We start from the raw sequence: 19,816 nt of genomic DNA, 5'->3' as shown, positions 1-19,816 counted from the left end.
TTGACATTTACTGCCCTGACATACAATGACATTTCTGCTAAAGAACACAGTGGGACACAGTTTACTATTGCTTCAGCTCAAATGTTTTATAAGATTGTTTTCTAAAGATAGCTCATATATTTATTGTTCTACGTTGGGGAATAATTCTCAATTAGTCATTTATGGAGGTTATGACTTGTGGTGAGAAAAATAAACAACTTTCACACTGCAAAACAGTGCACTGAAAAATGATTCTCTTGATAAACCATAAAGAAGGTTTTCATTGCCCTTTCACATCATGAATTAAAGTCAAATCTTAGATGTCTAATATGGGTCAATGGCTTGTGCTGTAAAATGTAATTTGTCTCCCATAAACCATAAATTAAATATTGTGCTAAATCATAGGAAGTGTGACCACAAACACAAACAAGTATGCAGTTTCCTTATTAGGGTCTTAAAAGGTTTCAAATTATAAAAATGTTCCAGAACAACAGAAATATGAAAACTTATGTGTTCAAACTTTTACCAGTGCCAGAATACAGTCAATCAGAAACAAAAACACAAATTACCAAACACAATAATTAGCAGGATAAGAAAGGCAGATGAGATAGGACCACACAATAAAAAATTTAAAAAGGAATCTGCTAAAGTAAAATAGATCAGCTGGGACGAATGTTTGACAGATTTATACCTTCGGATGTGGTTATATACACTCAGGAATTACACAAGGTTTTCCTTGAAACTGGAGGACGTCTGAACAGATTACATCACATTTATTTTTCAAGGCCATTACTGCATGAAGAAAACTTCTTTTGACATCACTGGTTATGTTCTAGAGTGAAAAATGTAGGCCAACACAGACACTGCACCCAAGTTTAACACCATAGAAGTATGCGTGATGTGATTGCAATATACACAGCATATGCCACAACCAGCCACAGCAATTTCATCTTAACAGTTCAATATCTGCATAGCTGAGAAACTTGACTGCTTATTCATTCGTTTTTTGACACTGAAGGAAAACTAAATGGAGACTTGATGAAAATAAGTTAAAAAATTGACCATGTCATAAGGTTGACTTCTGGATGACTACTTTTATGTGAAGTGGCATTGCATGTGCATGTTTGGAGCAAACGTCAGCCTCAGAGCTTGTGAAAAAATGCTTTGTAGCCATCAGTAAAGGACTCCAGGTAAGGACAAGGTAAATCTAATTTACATGCGATGAAATCCACACATGGAAACATAGATTTCTCATATCTGAAGTTCTCTACATCTTAAACGTCATTACAGATTCGTACAGTACTTCAACAAGGAATTCAAAGAACCAAAACACAAACAAAAATCGAAATAAGAAAAAAGACAATTATAGCAATTAACACCCAATCTTTGAGACTGTTGGATGCTAGTAAATTCAATGGTGGTATTACATTTCTGTGTAATGCAAACTAGATTTTTTCTTGTGAATTTCAGAAAATTCATGCTCTCATTAGCATGAATATAGGCCAATCCAACAATCTTTAATTGCATAACTTACCATTCCAGAGGTTTGAAATTGCTTGGTTAGCTTCACTACATTCAAATTGTTTTGCATGTTCATTGTCAAACTCATTCTTTTTTAAATTTGAAAGAAATGAACCAGTGAAAAACCTTGTTCCTTAGGAAAGAAAGACATGTTTGATCAGGCACACTCTTGCCTTGAATTTATTATTTTTATCTGCAGCAATAACAAAAAAAGCTGAATTTAAATTGTCAAATATTTTGAGCCTCCCTCTATATCAGGCTGATATATTAATAACCTAATTTGCCCTAGTGTTATAAGACCCCTAATTTAATCATTAATGTCACTCTATTAAAATGAGTAGATTATTACATTGCTGTTTCCCATGACTGCTCATCCATCAGCAAAATTCTCCCATTTCATTTCATTGACATTCACAGAACTCTAATATTCAGTGTCATTGCTGTGGAAACCAGTCCCTTTTGAACTCTATCTCACTGGTTACATTTTAGTATTTTAGTCCAGAAATGACCTCCTTCCCTGAGATATGAGATTCTGAATATAGGCTTGATCTGGCAAATTAGCTCTAAGATCTAAGTAGATCTAAACATACTTGAGTAAGTCAAAAGTTATGTCTACCTTAGGCAACAAATCAGAGGAGATGGAGATATTATGTGTGCATTTGGAATAAACTGTACAATGTTGCCTGAAGAGAAAAGTATTTGATCAATGTATATTACCAGTGCTCACATAGAACAAACAAACAGATATATGTGACATAACTGAAAGAGAGCAAATGTTAAAATGGCATTTGACCAGACATATAGCAAGAAGAACAGATAGACAAAGGAAGCTATTGAATGGATACCAATAGATGGAAAAAGACCTACAGATGACCACATTAAAGATAGGAAGATTAAATAATAAACATTCCAAGGCATGACATGGAAAAGAGAAGCTGTAAACATCTTGGGGAGGCCATCATCGAGCAGTGGATCAATATAGGCTGATGGTAATGGTGGTAATGTACAGTATATAAACAGCAATGCTATGAGGCTTGTGAAGATGTAAAATGTAAAAATAAATGTCTAATTCATATTTGTTGCCCCAGGTGTTATTTTATATCTTTGTGGGTTTCTAATTTTGTAAGAAAGAAACAAAACAGTATTTTTAAGAGCATAAATATCTTTCCCCATTAAAAAATAGCACACAATGTGCTTTGAAACATTTACAACATGCGCACATCATAATTATCATTTGAGGTTTTTAATAGTCAAAAGAGCACATTATGAAATCACTTGCTTGTGATAAGCCACTGCTTCAGGGCAGTTTGAGAATAATAGATCAGATACATTATAGTGCACCTTTTAAGGCAAATGACTTCTCACTTGTTGTCTAATACATTTTCATTTATCTGAATCCCAAAGCAATCTAAATAAAATTGCTCCCTCTTGAAACAAATATGATGAATTATGTTTGTGGTATATTGTTTTTATATCTATAAGAGATTTGCCCTTAGAAGAAATTTCTATTGTAACATTGTATATAACTCAATGATAAATGGGCAGGACTGACAATGATTGTTCTATAATTTTTCTTATTCAATAAGTAGAACACTTGCCTGTTTCCTGCAGGGCAGTTTCTTGTAGAGAAAACATATTTTGCTTTGGGTGCAAAGGACGTGTGATTTGAATTTAAAACACATTACTAACTAGCATAAAGATGTACTACAAAGAAATAAAATACAGCTTCTGGCTTTCCAATAAGGCTGAAACTTGCAAAAATAATGCAAAGAGTTGAACTTTTAAGATAAATTATGGTTGTATTTAAAATAAAGCTCTTTTTTACAGGCAGAGTTTAGTTGCCATTTGATCAGTTTTCAGTGCTACAGAATTCTACTTGCCTTCAGAAAATCAAAACAGACAGAAGATGTTCATTCTCAAGCAATTGTAAATAAAAATGCAGATGGGTCATTAAACTATAACGATTTACTGTTGCTAGTCCTTATATGTCCATAGCTGTTTATCTTCAAATATTTTTCAAATTATCAACTGTTCCTGAAAATGAAGTGTTTAGTGGTTTGATACCAGAATTTGTTGCCTAATATTGATTGAAATGGGTGCAGTGATCTTGGAGGTTAGTGCTTTAAATCTGAACAAGACCAAACAAAACAAAATAGCAAGGTAGCTTGAAACCAATTTGTCAATTTAAAATGAAAATCATCAGTGGCATGACTGACGCCTGGTTTTTTAAAGTGAGCTCACAAAATGGAGATCACTGAGGAGTGGGGCTTTGTACACAACCATTCAATGTAATTATTTTGCTCAGCATAAACACGTACAGTGCAACACCAGCTGAATTATTCCATCCCATACCGGTAGCCATCCTTTAACCCCACTGTTGAGAGGTCAGCATTGAAGACTGAGGAAGGTCAACATGAACCATAATATGACATTTCAAAAGCAAGTGTTGCTGAACCTAGAAAGAATTTACTTGCAGAGGAAGCTCTAAATACAGTACACACAAGTATAGACAGGAAATGTTATTGTATGTGTTTGTCTCCTTTATGTTTCACAGCACAGGAAGAAGGAACATATTTACAAAGGTCAGAACAAGAGAATTTAATAGCCAGGATGGGTATACCTTCTCTTGGGAATAGAGTGGTGGGATTTTAAAAGATCACAACTGGACAGTACCTTCGATTAACATCTGACTGGATTTGTGGTCCAGACAGTAAAGAGCCACCTAGTGGTGAACTAATACTGGTGGTCTACTGATGTCTCTCATCCAAGAACACAACATGCCCAGGCTTGCTTAGCTTTTGAGATATGATGCATTCAATCTTCAATGTAATACAGCTGCTGGCATTAAGCTACTAATTTTGGAAAAGATCAGTCTTTTACCTCTAATGCACAGCAAAGCAACAGCAAAAGCAACAGCCGAGCTAGGGCACACCCACACACTTTCCTTAACCATCGAACCACTATATATGTGTGACTGCCATCGAGTATAGTATCCAAAAGTTTGCTTCTTGAAAATCAATGGGAACACAAATGGTGGAGAACATTGTTGCAGTAGCCCACCTAATGCGGACAGAATAAGAGCAATTACATTCGGGATCACCTGTTGGGATGGAATGAAGTAGAATGGCTGTTGCACATAATCACCAGCTATAAAATATAACAGTATGGCCGGGACCCACCACAAAGCATGAATGAATGGATGCAACGCATTGTGAAATAAGTACAAAGCATTATAGCACCATGCAGACAGAGGATTAGTAATAGAACATAGTGGATTAAGTTCATACCTGGAGCAAAATGGATGCTACATATAATGGAATGGGTACAGTATGACAGAGCAGAGCTGTAATAAAAATGATAAAAACTTATGGCAAAAGATATAATGGGCAGCAGAATGAATGGAACACATGAAGCAATAGATATGTTGTAATGAAACCGACATAACATGCTACCTCGGGCATATAATCTGAAACACATGACTGGCCTTTTCCTTCACCACACAGCTATCAAACAGCCCCAATACATCACATCTACGCTGAAAAAATGAAAACTTTAAAGCAGTGTTGTTACTTTCATTTCCAGCGAACAGTCACTTCCTTAATTCGCAATTCCACTACACATTACATGGCTTCTGTGGATGTCATGCCCTTTATCTAATGTGTTTGTAACCCACATCCCAATTTATACTTAGACTATTTCAGTGCAATATGTTAGCGGGTCTGTAATATAGCTCTTTACTGTGGCTACAAAGATATCTTTTGAATAACTTCTTCCTAATTGATTCTAATATCAGCTGCTGCTCCCAAAGAAAACACAACAGAACAACAACAGAATAAATGAAATGCAACCTACAACACTGCTCTGTAAAAACACTTATATCATCCCAACACCAAACTGTGAATTGCACTTAAAAATATCACTGTTTTCTTGTTTGTGTTTTTTTAATGCCATACACATCATTTGGGACAAGCAAATCCATACTGCAGAAATACATTCTTTAAGCGTACATTGATAATAAATCTCAGCATGCACTGAAGCAAACAGATGAGCTGGGATAAATGAAAATCGATGCTTAAAAAAAAGGCTCTCTCACTCAATTGATCCAAACCCTGTGGGTAATAGCCCTAGTGGATTGGGGTTTGCCTTTAACACTATAAATGCCTAATTAGGTGTATGGGAAATTATAGCACAAACCTCACAGTAATCCACACATCATTCAGACTGTGGCCGACTGCTTCGCCAATAAGAGACACCCAATGGTCCAATAGTGCTTCATTTTACCACCTGCTGCCTCGTCAGGGGTAAGCAAATTAGGCCAAAAATATAGTACAAAATATTACGGGCTTAGTTTACTACTGTATGTTTTGAATTACTGTTGTTATTTTTATTTATTATATATTTTTTTTTACCAGAAATGTATCAGTTAAATTGTGAATGCCAAACCCAATAAGGGTTTCCATGCAGAGTGAAAGGCAGATTCAGGGGTTCTACAAGGCAGCTGTAAACAAAGGCTTAAAGGCTGTTTCAGCAGTCTGAAAAGTTTAAATCACGCATAAATTAAAACATAAAAGACAAGTTACAATGTGAATGCATTAGCAGACAGAAAAGGAGGGAAATCAGGAATAGACAGATAGGTTTAACTCAGACCTTTGGCTCTTTGCTAATCATATTATATGTGATTTCTAATAGCTACTCTATTCCTTTCTAGCACCCAGGAGAATATATATATATATATATATATATATATATATATATATATATATATATATATATATATATATACACACTCACCTAAAAGATTATTAGGAACACCTGTTCAATTTCTCATTAATGCAATTATCTAACCAACCAATCACATGGCAGTTGCTTCAATGCATTTAGGGGTGTGGTCCTGGTCAAGACAATCTCCTGAACTCCAAACTGAATGTCTGAATGGGAAAGAAAGGTGATTTAAGCAATTTTGAGCGTGGCATGGTTGTTGGTGCCAGACGGGCCGGTCTGAGTATTTCACAATCTGCTCAGTTACTGGGATTTTCACGCACAACCATTTCTAGGGTTTACAAAGAATGGTGTGAAAAGGGAAAAACATCCAGTATGCGGCAGTCCTGTGGGCGAAAATGCCTTGTTGATGCTAGAGGTCAGAGGAGAATGGGCCGACTGATTCAAGCTGATAGAAGAGCAACTTTGACTGAAATAACCACTCGTTACAACCGAGGTATGCAGCAAAGCATTTGTGAAGCCACAACACGTACAACCTTGAGGCGGATGGGCTACAACAGCAGAAGACCCCACCGGGTACCACTCATCTCCACTACAAATAGGAAAAAGAGGCTACAATTTGCACAAGCTCACCAAAATTGGACAGTTGAAGACTGGAAAAATGTTGCCTGGTCTGATGAGTCTCGATTTCTGTTGAGACATTCAGATGGTAGAGTCAGAATTTGGCGTAAACAGAATGAGAACATGGATCCATCATGCCTTGTTACCACTGTGCAGGCTGGTGGTGGTGGTGTAATGGTGTGGGGGATGTTTTCTTGGCACACTTTAGGCCCCTTAGTGCCAATTGGGCATCGTTTAAATGCCACGGCCTACCTGAGCATTGTTTCTGACCATGTCCATCCCTTTATGACCACCATGTACCCATCCTCTGATGGCTACTTCCAGCAGGATAATGCACCATGTCACAAAGGTCGAATCATTTCAAATTGGTTTCTTGAACATGACAATGAGTTCACTGTACTAAACTGGCCCCCACAGTCACCAGATCTCAACCCAATAGAGCATCTTTGGGATGTGGTGGAACGGGAGCTTCATGCCCTGGATGTGCATCCCACAAATCTCCATCAACTGCAAGATACTATCCTATCAATATGGGCCAACATTTCTAAAGAATGCTTTCAGCACCTTGTTGAATCAATGCCACGTAGAATTAAGGCAGTTCTGAAGGCGAAAGGGGGTCAAACACAGTATTAGTATGGTGTTCCTAATAATCCTTTAGGTGAGTGTATATATATATATATATATATATATATATATATATGTCTATATTATGTTCCATTTGTAAAACAGATGCCTGTTTGTCTGAATACACGTTATAAAGAATGAAACTTGATCAAGTTCTGTTACAAAACATTTTGTTGGCAGAAAATGGGCTCCTTTGTTGGGTACATTTAACAGGTAGCCAACTTGCTCACTTTAGACATTAAAAAAATAGAATGGTATTTAACAGAATTTCTATTCTTTCTCAAGAAGACTTATGCTGACCTATGTCAAAAATTTGACTCAAAGAAATCTATAACCTGTGAGAAAATGAGCAATGGGAATAAGCTTCTTTGGCCAAACTGATGATCTGCCACTTTGTTGTTGATTACTTCCCCAACCCTGCTCTGAACAAATTTAACGATCGACCGTTTCTAGTTGAATTCATGTTTTTCCTTCTTATTACATCACACCACCCCGATTGAGAGGAACATTGACTATTTTAGATTTGTGTACTTGACAGGAAAGACAATGTGTGCACACTTGGCATTACATGTACACATCATAGCAGAAAATGTATATGATCAATTTTCCATTTGAGCAAGTGGTCAAATATCAAATCCAATGCCTGCTGAGAAACCAAATGCATAGGCATTTTCTATCAGCATACTGCATGGCAAATCTGTACACAGACCAACAAACTGTAAACTAAATCTAAGTAGAAGGCAGATCCCGAGAAAAGTTATTTTTCCCCAAAAAATAAATACAAAAAATCAATTTAGACTTTTCATTCCTTCTCAGCAAGAAGAAATATGTACAATCAATATATAAAATTACATTTTCAAAAGCCTGAGGCAGTCTTGCTTCATTCCCCCAAGATCCATACCGCACAGCAGGTATGTAAATATAGTTATTGACCCCTTATATTATTATGTAATGTAAATCTGCTGTAAGCACTGTAAAGTTATTCAAGGTATTTTAAAAATGTGTCTTGAAAGGGCAGAGATTTTCTGAGCATACGTGTTTAGTACATTCAGAATGTAAAACTCCAAATTATGACATATTACCTTAATAAAACTTTTATAGCTGTATGATGAATGTTGTAAAAGTTGTTTCTACAGAGAATAAGGCACACTCATAATTAAGATACCTTTTTGTTTTTTAATAATATACAGGTGCAACACAGTGGGTGACAGTGAGCTACAAATTGTTGATAGTTTCTCAATTGCTCTCAGCATGTTCAAAATATGCTGGCATGTATCTGGCAGTACAACAGCCTCTGGAAAATGCGCCACAGTTTTTCTTGAAATTACAAAGTGAAATCATACATCATACACTGCTATAATAGCTGAAAAACTCAAAGAATATGTTTTGAAGGTCCAGAGACCGGCAACGTGAGTTAACATCATTTTCGGTTTATTGTTTAGACAATAAAATGGCAACAACAACAAAACATAGTTCACCTGAATAGTAAAATGAACAACACAGCAAGGCAAAGTTATTGGCATTGTCTGGAAGTGCATCTGTTTAAGTACTACACGTCCTGTAATTTATCACAAACTTTACAAACAACTGCAAAATGTGACATTTACTGTTGATTTACGGAATTATCAAAACGTCATGTATTTGGCTCACACATAAAGCATCAGGAGAGCTTGTCTAGAAATGACAGATTTCATACAACCATCTGGTTAACGGGGAAAACACTTTGCATTAAGCCCTGAGGTGGGCAGAAACTCAGGTGCAAACACAGGGAGGAGGATTGAAAATGCAGTACACTAACAGCATTCTTATTTGATCAAAATTTCATACTTTTTGTCTGTGGTGTATCAGGCCTCTAGGCATTCTGTGATGCTTATGAATTCTGCCTGGCTATGAAGGATTGATCCCATGTTTCCAAACAATAAAGACGGTGCAATATTTTGTTATATCTGCAATAATTGAGATGGGTCGAGAAGCAATTCTTTATATTTGAGTTTGAATGATTGTCATACCTGAAAAATAAAATATATTTACATAAATTCTTTAGGAAAAAGGGCAAATCATGCATAATTTATTTGTAACATAGGGTACATTACACCATGTATATGCATGATGCCAAGTACTCTGATAGAATGTAGAGACTTTGCTAAATCGACATCTACATTAGAAATAACATTTATATTTTGGATCCTATACAAAGCAAAGTGGACACCTTGCAGTGCCACACGTGGCCTTGTGCTGCATTGCACAGTTGTGATGCCATGACTCTCTTGTAGTTTTCCCCTTAGGGAGGCTGAGATAGACCTTTTATTCATAATTATAAAACAACATATATACTGTTATGTGTATGAGAGCATTTCAATGTACAAACCAAAGACAAATTTGAAAGTATTTCCCTAAACAGTTCAAACCTAGCCTAATTGAACTGTTAGTTTTTCAGCTCATGTAAAATACACTCACCTAAAGGATTATTAGGAACACCTGTTCAATTTCTCATTAATGCAATTATCTAATCAACCAATCACATGGCAGTTGCTTCAATGCATTTAGGGGTGTGGTCCTGGTCAAGACAATCTCCTGAACTCCAAACTGAATGTCTGAATGGGAAAGAAAGGTGATTTAAGCAATTTTGAGCGTGGCATGGTTGTTGGTGCCAGACGGGCCGGTCTGAGTATTTCACAATCTGCTCAGTTACTGGGATTTTCACGCACAACCATTTCTAAGGTTTACAAAGAATGGTGTGAAAAGGGAAAAACATCCAGTATGCGGCAGTCCTGTGGGCGAAAATGCCTTGTTGATGCTAGAGGTCAGAGGAGAATGGGCCGACTGATTCAAGCTGATAGAAGAGCAACTTTGACTGAAATAACCACTCGTTACAACCGAGGTATGCAGCAAAGCATTTGTGAAGCCACAACACGTACAACCTTGAGGCGGATGGGCTACAACAGCAGAAGACCCCACCGGGTACCACTCATCTCCACTACAAATAGGAAAAAGAGGCTACAATTTGCACAAGCTCACCAAAATTGGACAGTTGAAGACTGGAAAAATGTTGCCTGGTCTGATGAGTCTCGATTTCTGTTGAGACATTCAGATGGTAGAGTCAGAATTTGGCGTAAACAGAATGAGAACATGGATCCATCATGCCTTGTTACCACTGTGCAGGCTGGTGGTGGTGGTGTAATGGTGTGGGGGATGTTTTCTTGGCACACTTTAGGCCCCTTAGTGCCAATTGGGCATCGTTTAAATGCCAAGGCCTACCTGAGCATTGTTTCTGACCATGTCCATCCCTTTATGACCACCATGTACCCATCCCCTGATGGCTACTTCCAGCAGGATAATGCACCATGTCACAAAGGTCGAATCATTTCAAATTGGTTTCTTGAACATGACAATGAGTTCACTGTACTAAACTGGTCCCCATAGTCACCAGATCTCAACCCAATAGAGCATCTTTGGGATGTGGTGGAACAGGAGCTTCGTGCCCTGGATGTGCATCCCACAAATCTCCATCAACTGCAAGATGCTATCCTATCAATATGGGCCAACATTTCTAAAGAATGCTTTCAGCACCTTGTTAAATCAATGCCACGTAGAATTAAGGCAGTTCTGAAGGCGAAAGGGGGTCAAACACAGTATTAGTATGGTGTTCCTAATAATCCTTTAGGTGAGTGTATAATGCACTGATCAATATTCATCTGCTTATTGTGAGGAATTACAAGAGTTTCTAATAATATAGTCAAATAATTGAACATAAACATAAACTGTCTGTTGCAATAAAGAGAAACCAACATTAATCTGTGCAAAGATTTGCTGATTGATCACTTTTGAGCCATAACGTAATATGATGGATATTAAATTAGTCAGCCAGAAAAGAGACAGACATAAAATCCAGTGAAGCACAGCAGGGGCCGAGTATCTGAGAACACAGCAATCCCAAACAGCCAGGAGTTTCAGGATGTAGTAAAGAGCGTCAAGGAACAGTAAATATGATTGAATGTACTGTTGACTGGAACTGTTTCAACACATCATACACACAGTGAATAATAAGCGGACTTAAAAAAAAAATGGGGGTTGCATCAGCGTTGTTATATCTTTGTCTTTACCTTCAGTTTAAGCTTTTCCTTCATTGTGTGCAAAGGCAAAAACACATAGCACAATATGTATAATAGAATTGCTTATTACCCTGTTCCTTGTCATTTGATTGAATGCATTTGCAATGCCGATGTTTAGGTTTACAACACCGCGTTACTTCATCAAACTCATCCTAATGCAGGAGTCACCATGAGCAGATAACATGCCAGCATCCCCAAAGCAAAACAATGTATCACAAATCCAAAAACAAAACTCAAAGAAACTATCTGAAAAAATAAGCACTTTTTTGTTTAAGATTCATGACTCTTAGGAGGACAGAGCACATGCTGATAGCAAGAGAGACAAGAGAGAGAGAGAGAATTACTATTAATTTAACAGATGTAACACAGCATGTTATGACAGCAATCAGATTCTCCATCTCAAAGCCTGCGCTCCTTATTTAACATTACCTACTCTTCACAGGGATACCGGACAAGCAAAATTGCTAGATTTTCATGACATTACACATAAGATGGTCTATTTGTGTCAGCCAAAAGAATGGAAACTCATCTTTTACTAATTGCACACCTCTATGAAAACAGAACTTTACAGAAAGCCTGTTATCATCAAGCATTTCGAAAAGAGTTTGGCAGGCAAGTTTTTAAAAAATCGAACAGCTTTTACTTGATTGTTTAGTGGCATATGCTTCCACCTACACTTGGAACATCAACATCACTATCATTTACCTAATTTCCATGGGATATCTTTCATGTGTTTTCCATGGCAGCAGTCCCCTGTTTATTCTGAGATATTTGTATTTTATTTTTATTGAAACCAAAAAATAGTTATATATACAGTGCCTTGCAAAAGTATTCAGACCCTGTTCATTTACAAATTTTATAACATTAAAGCTTGCAGTCATGACACAAGTTGGAATTACTGTGCTATATACACAAACAAATCCATTTTCAAAGTAAGAAGAAAGAAGTAAATAGAAAATTGACATGGAATTGATGAGTCACGATTGCATAAGTATTCAAACCTTGGTCATGAAGACCAAGAAGCTTTCAGAGCAAGTCAGGGATAAATTAATTGAAAAGCACATATATTGAGAAGGGTACAAAAATATCAAAGTCTCTGAATATCTCTGTGAGGACAGTCTACTCAATCAACAAGAAATGGATGGTATCTCCCATCTGGAACAGGCTATCCCTCCAAACTGAGCCGACAGACAAGGAGGAAACTGGTGAGAGATGCCACTGTGAGGTCAACAACAACTATGAAAGAGCTACAGAGTTCAATTGCTGAGAAAATGTGCATCAGTAAACACTATCCAGAACACTCAACAAAATTAGCCTGTATGGTAGGATTGCAAGACGAAGCCATTACTAAATATTAGACTCAAACCACCTGAGCGATCCTGGATCCGGGTGTCCTACCCTTAGAAATCTTCAGTTTGAACATTGACATTTTTAATAAAATATTAAGTTTAAAAAAATGTGTATGCATAATTTTGTAAAATCACAAAATGGAACACCATAGGAAGGGTCTGAATACTTTTTCAAGGCACCGTATATATATGCACATGCTTATTTCACATACAAGAGTACCTTCCATTAATTTAGACTCATGCATAACTGATTCTCATAAATTCATACATTCCTGATTAGTTTTAACATGACTGGCATGATGCCTAATCCTTCAGCAGTGAAAAAGGGAAAATTACAATTAACCAGTATTACTGTCAGTGAGATTTAGGTAATTTTATTCTACAGCGTATAAATCTACAAGTTTTAAAATGCACCAAACGTCACAGGCCTTCAAGAAAAGATAATTTTCTTCATCTGAAAAGGAAACGCATTTAAAGTCTGTGTTCAATTCAAAACGCGTATCAAGCAGAGGACAAAAATCCTCACAGTTAAACGTAACTGAAACGGGATTAATAATGCATGAAATTTGCAGCTTTATGCCCCCCATAGTCACGTCAGTGCACATAACTTTTAAAATGCATTTTATCGTTCTCTATGCAGACTATTACTAATTTCCAGCCTATAAAACCGGATTGCTTGTTACTTACATGGTGCTGTGCAGCATGTTTCAACAGCCATTTGCCTGTGAATCCTAACCTGTCTAATGTTGAGCTTGTCGTGCCCAAGAAAGGAAAGCTGTTTCACTAGCCTCAGAGATGCTGTTCCCTCCAGAGAAGCAAGGAAGCTTCCAGTGCCTCTGCTATTATCCCTGCTTTGCTGTTAAAAAATAAATGGGTTCAGTGTGGACTGCTGCAACAAAAGCTCCAGGACATGAAACTAGCAGACTTATGTATGGCATTTAGATATTGTAAATGCAGTGAAATACACATTTACATACAGAATATTTCTGTCAAAACCATAAGAAAAGATCAAAATCTGAGCAAACAGGCTGGTGGGCTTCTTACGTCGGCATGCCTTGGAGCTCGACGCCCTAGGTTTTCAATGCTTCAGCTCTCTCTTGCTTGGTACCCTCTGCACCTCTGGTGTGGCAGTTCAGTACTGTGACTTTCTCTTAATGTGTTTTTATGCTGCCAGCTCTGGCAGGGAAGACAAAGGACAGATCTCTGTGTTCCCTGCCAGTCAGGACTGTGGAGGACCAGGCCCCTATCGGTTCGCAGCCAAGAGTTCCTGGCCCTCATGGGGTGTGTCATGGAGTATCATGTGACCCCTCATCTACAGTCCCAGTTTCCCCTTTGCCTTCAGCAGCTACAGCGGTGGGCGTTGGGGAGCTGTTTACTGATTTTATTTTTTAAATTCCATTTACTTCCTGGTGCCCAAGTGAGATGGCAGGTCAGACCACATCTTGGCTCTGGGTCTCCTGAATAGCTATCTGAAAGACCTGTGGTTCAAGATATCACGCACTGTGCCATCGTCCTGTCTACCAGACCAGGAGATTGGCTTCTACAAATAATAATAACACCCATAGTTGTGAGGTTGCTCGCAAACCTTGGTTGCAGCAAAACAGGATTGAACCCATGTGCTGGGTTAGATATAACAATCAGAATGGGGGGGACACTTAGCAGCTCTGAAATAAAATTAATCACAAAATCTGTTACAGAATGACGCAGCCATTCCCATAGTCCCTTTGGGTGCTATTCTGTTTTTCAGATAATCGTGGGTGCATACACAGAGAGTAAGCACAATGACTGAAGGCAATAGTATTGGTTCAGAAGGCCAGCGTTTGAGTTGTCCAAAGTTACCAAGAGTAGATGTTTTCCTTTCCCTTTTAATTTGATATGCGTGTTCTGGACTTTTCGTCTTCATGGTTCAATAGAATACAGAATACCCGTTCAGGGCGTGATCTCATTCTAACAGTTCTTGACATGTCCTATCGATTGTTCATTTTATTGTTTAAAGAATCAGCAACTCTGAGCCTCAAAGTGCTAAGAGTAGGAACATAATAACCAGATCTACTGAGGTGTACACGTATTGAACAATAATACATTTCAGTCATTCCTGTGTGTTCCAATATATCTATCATAACAAACAAGACAAAACTTTTAATTTGTTATTGGAGGGGGGCTTCTCAGTACAATTTTGCTGTTTTCTTTTCCATGAAACCACTGCACGTCATATATCTTTGTAATGCAATTCTGTCTTTTTCAAAAAACAATGTGGAACTAACTAGGAGAACTGGATATGAGACGGTGATGAGTGATGTCCTGTCATCCAAGGTGTGGGAGAACAGTACAAAACAAACAGCAAGATTCATCATGGCTCATTAAAAACCAGTTTAAACGTATAATTTCCCAGCCAGTGAATGACTTTGAGCCATAGTTGAAGAACACAGTCTGTATCAGATCTTTGTGGAGGCTTCGTGTATTCATGTATTCTTCTGAAACTAGACCAAGAAGCATAGCACTAGTTAGCTGTCATGTGCCAAGTGGCATCGTCCTCACAAACAGCAGGGTTAATCGTTTGTACTCTAAGAAGCTCAGAAACATCTGTGTACTGCTTCTGCACCACAGAGGGTGATGGGCTCTCGCCTGTATGTGTTCAATTATTGTTTCCATTATTTTCCAATGTCTTTTTTTATTATTATTATTATGTTTTTTCTTTATTACAGCACCTAACCATTGATCAAGCTAATGACCTATAAAAGCAAATGGCTTATGGCACATTAATGAGTGAGCTTGCATTAATTAAATAATTATATGATCAATTACAGGTTCTGGGTCCATAATTAATGCACAACATATGCAACTATTAATACAACTGAATCCCTCGTGCTTGACTGTCCTCATTTTTCAGTTCACACAAGATCAGGTCTGAGATTTTATCTTCTGGATCATCAGACTTAAGGGTTCTGCTATTTTGCAATAGGGGTCATGCTGTCGGCTAATTATATGGTGCTGCGAGTGAAGCTTGTGGCCGGGTGAAAACACTTAATGAAGATGATAGTTCTTCTCCAATAAATGTAGTGAAATAAAACAATCTCCCTTCCTTTCCCTCTTTAAGAAGCAATGTCCGATTTCCTTTTATGACTTTGGCTTTGTACCCTCAGACTCGTGCATATGAGAATAAATTCCTTTAGCTGTTAAAGCAGGGGGATGGAGTAATCTTTTCAGTCATGTTGTGTAATTCTGTTTAATCATCTTAGCTATGAACTACTAATGCTAACTGTCTAACTCTAGGTACTGTGCAGATTAGCTTTGGCGTATTACGTCTGAAGGGCAGGAGAATCTACTTACAAATCATCTTGCTGGGTGGTAAGAAACGTATTGATTTAATTTTATCACGCCTAATATAGTACAGAATTCATAATATGATTTCCCATTAGCTTGGGCTTAGCGAAAGTGTAGACTACAATTTTCTAAATGACCTGTCTAATTGGATTAGGCTATAATGACAATCTGTACGTCCTTGACACATCACGAGTACAGACCTTTTTTTCTATTTTTTTTATAGAGATTGACTTTATATTTCCTTGCACACTGAGTTTACCCATTACTGCCTTGGAGCACTTTGAGAAAATCCTAACCCAATCTTGAGAATCATATTCTGCACCATCTATGATTACATTATTGGTTTTCTATTAGTATCCCTGGTAAGGTGACTGGGCAGTAAGAAGCAGCTACATTCTTTTAAGAGCCCTTTTGAAACCTTTTGTTTCCCACCCCCACTCCCGTTTTTATTCTCTGAGACGATTTATCTTATTACGACATTTCACCTGGCAGCAAAACAAAACATTTCAGCCAGATGTAATGATATAGTCTTAAAAAAAGAAAAAAAAAGAGTTGTGGGCAGTTATATTCCATTGTAAATGGAATGTATTCATTCTTCACTTGAAACAATGCTATTCACGATTCATTTGGTTGAATAAATATTGTTAATTAATTTAATTTTTCATATTGAAATAAAAACAATTACAAATTTTCAGCCGGGAGATAACTGTTAAGATGTTAAGAGTTAAGATTTGGTGTGTACAATTCCATAAAATACTTTTTTCATTTTAATATGTTGTGCATCTAAACATGAGTAGCTGATGGGAGCATTCTTTCCCCCAAAATTATTCACTCTCAGTTAAACATTAAGTGACAGTAATGACAGTAATTTGATTACATTATGCCTTGAAATCCAGTTTCTGATGAAAACAGCAAAAATAAGTTAAAAAAGGCAAGACAATAATGTGTGTGTATATATATATATATATATATATATATATATATATATAGTGAACATGTGCATATGTCATCTAATGAATCTACTTCTACTACTATTAAAACTAGTCTACTACTATACAGAACATATGCTATACGAGATTCAGTTGCATAGTGAAGATAACAGTGGACTTGTTAATTTATAATTGGTTCTTGTTTATGTTTCAGAGTTAAAACCGATACCTTGTTGGGTCTATATACAAAATAATGAAAAATTAAAGAAAGTTTTGAGATTGGTATTTGTAAAAACAACTACAAATGTTCAGAGGAAACTCTTATCATGAATACAGTAAAAAAGTAAAAGATCAGTTCATTGTTATTTTATGCTCAAATGCATCCTTTATCAGCATGATACACATTATACTGGTAGACTGGAATGTAGCTACAGGCAGATGTACGATTTTCTAACCTTATCCTAATGCAAACATTAAGCAGAAAGAGCTCAGAATAAGCTAGGGAAATAAAAAGCATTTTACTGGTAAGCGTGGACATTTTCATGAACAGAATATCACACTTAAGCACACATTAGCTTTGTCTCACCATATTTCACACAGTGGAGCATGTTTGACTGCTTTAAGGAATGGAAACCCCCAAAGTATCAAATATAATTCTAAACCCAACTTAAAAACTCATTGGAGGCCTTTGGTCTTTATTACACTTGAGATTGGCATTATGTGTCAAGCAAATAGCATTAAAGGACTTTTATGTCTGCTTCTGATAGAAATATAATGAATGGCACTGCCTTCCTTAGTAGATATGGATGGCCATCTCCTGATCAAAGGCGAAACAACTTCCTCATCAGATGCTGCCCACGAACTCATTACATGGAATGAATGATGCTCAATCAATGACTTGGCAGAAGGATGAAAAGAGGAAAACCAAAAATCATTCATCACAAGAAAAAGTACTGCAGGAAGAGAGGTTTGTCCACACTTAACTGCCATCTATAAACATGACTTCACACAATAGGCACTGTAATGTGATAAAACAAGTGCAGCAGTATCTCCTGGTAATCAGCCCAGATCACAAACCCTGACAACACTGAGGTCTTAAGCACAGTCAATCAGTGAGACGGTCATTCTAAAATTAACTTGGAATTCGAATGGAATAGCATGGTATAGACATAGTAAATCTGCTAACAAGTCTGCAGCTGTGACCATATTTTTAGCAGGATAAATAAATACATATATAATCCTTATTCCATAAAATCCTCTCTCTCCCATATTGTGCAAAGTGGATCCATGACTTCCAAATATCAATGCTGACATTATGCTGGCTTGCAGGGTGGCTTAATAGCAGTAATTTGCTCAGTGGCAGATTGACTATTTTGTACTCACTCTTTCCCATTCTGTTTTCAAATTTCTTTCCTATTGCAATTAAGTGTTTAGTATGAGAAAGAGCTAACAACTGTTTACTTCTATTTTCTTGCCAAACAAAGTGAAGTAAGACAGCCAGGAGGTGACATAAATGACCAAAAAATAATAATAATAACTACACATGTAAGATAAAAGTCGCATATTAAAAAAGTTTGTGTTCCATGTATCTTCTCCTAGAATAAAGCTGGATTATTTCATATAAAAATGTCTGCCCTACTCCCAGCACATCTGGCTCCCTGGCTATAATTTCCTGGAGTTAAACCGTATCAGAGTAGAATGAACAATTAGAAGGCTTTTGAAAATACAGTGCTTACTGTTTCTTGTGAAAACTATAAGTTGCCTTGGGTAAGGGAGTCTGCCAATTAATACATACATAAATAAAATTTATATTCCCACGACTGATGATATTTATCTTCTGAATGTCATGATAGAGGATCCATCTTGAAATGACTAAATAAGTAATACATTTAATATATTGCATGTTAAGTGCCTTTGCAGAGCTATGGTTCCTCTACAGCTTTCTTTATTTCAATGCACTTGTATGTTACAGACCATGAGTGGATTCAACAGCTGTCAATCTTCTTTCTTGAATGCCTAGTAAAGTATACACATGACCACATATTCCCATAAACAATCACTGTACATTTAACTTGAGATGATAAATAAAAAGTAAGGTATTACTGATCAATTTTACTCCAGAATAGTATTGCATACTAAAGCACTTTGTCTTGTCTTTTCCTTGGTTAAACTGGGCTCCAAACCTTTACACACAATGGCAAAACCATGTCCAGCATTTCCTCTCATGTGCAATCTGTTGCCCTCAATAGGGGTAAGGCAATTTATGTCTTCGGAATAATGCAACACATTTCAAATAGTTCTGTTTTATTTTGTGGAGAGCTTTTTAAAGGGTCTGCAATGCGAGTCTCATAGACAATGTTTGCAGTAACTTGCATCAGTGGCATCACTTCTAGAAAATCTGAGCCATTAAAATCGTCTGCCTCCTTCGTCATCCCTAAACTGTCATAAAAAATATTCCTCATCCCAGGAACTATTCTAAACTTGAGCTGACAGGTGCATGGAAAATCACTCAAGCTGCATTCAGATGGAGTTCATGTCTCTCCAGTGTACATTATGCATGAAAGGCACTACTTTATGGCTCTGATATTGCCAGATTTGCCTATTAATTGTTTATGAAATAGAACATTGCTCAGCGAGG

At 37.0% G+C, this 19,816-nt stretch overlaps 1 protein-coding gene across 1 annotated transcript in view; it reads right to left on the bottom strand.

The window, feature by feature from the left end:
- Nucleotides 1–19,816, bottom strand: part of schip1 (schwannomin interacting protein 1) — a 163,310-nt gene that overhangs the window by 93,177 nt on the left and 50,317 nt on the right. The window lies entirely within an intron of this gene.

This window comes from Amia ocellicauda, chromosome 7 (assembly GCF_036373705.1).
Source record: "Amia ocellicauda isolate fAmiCal2 chromosome 7, fAmiCal2.hap1, whole genome shotgun sequence".
Classification (NCBI taxonomy): domain Eukaryota; kingdom Metazoa; phylum Chordata; class Actinopteri; order Amiiformes; family Amiidae; genus Amia; species Amia ocellicauda.
Note: the sequence above shows the minus strand (reverse complement) of the source record. Positions and strands in the feature narration are given on the sequence as shown.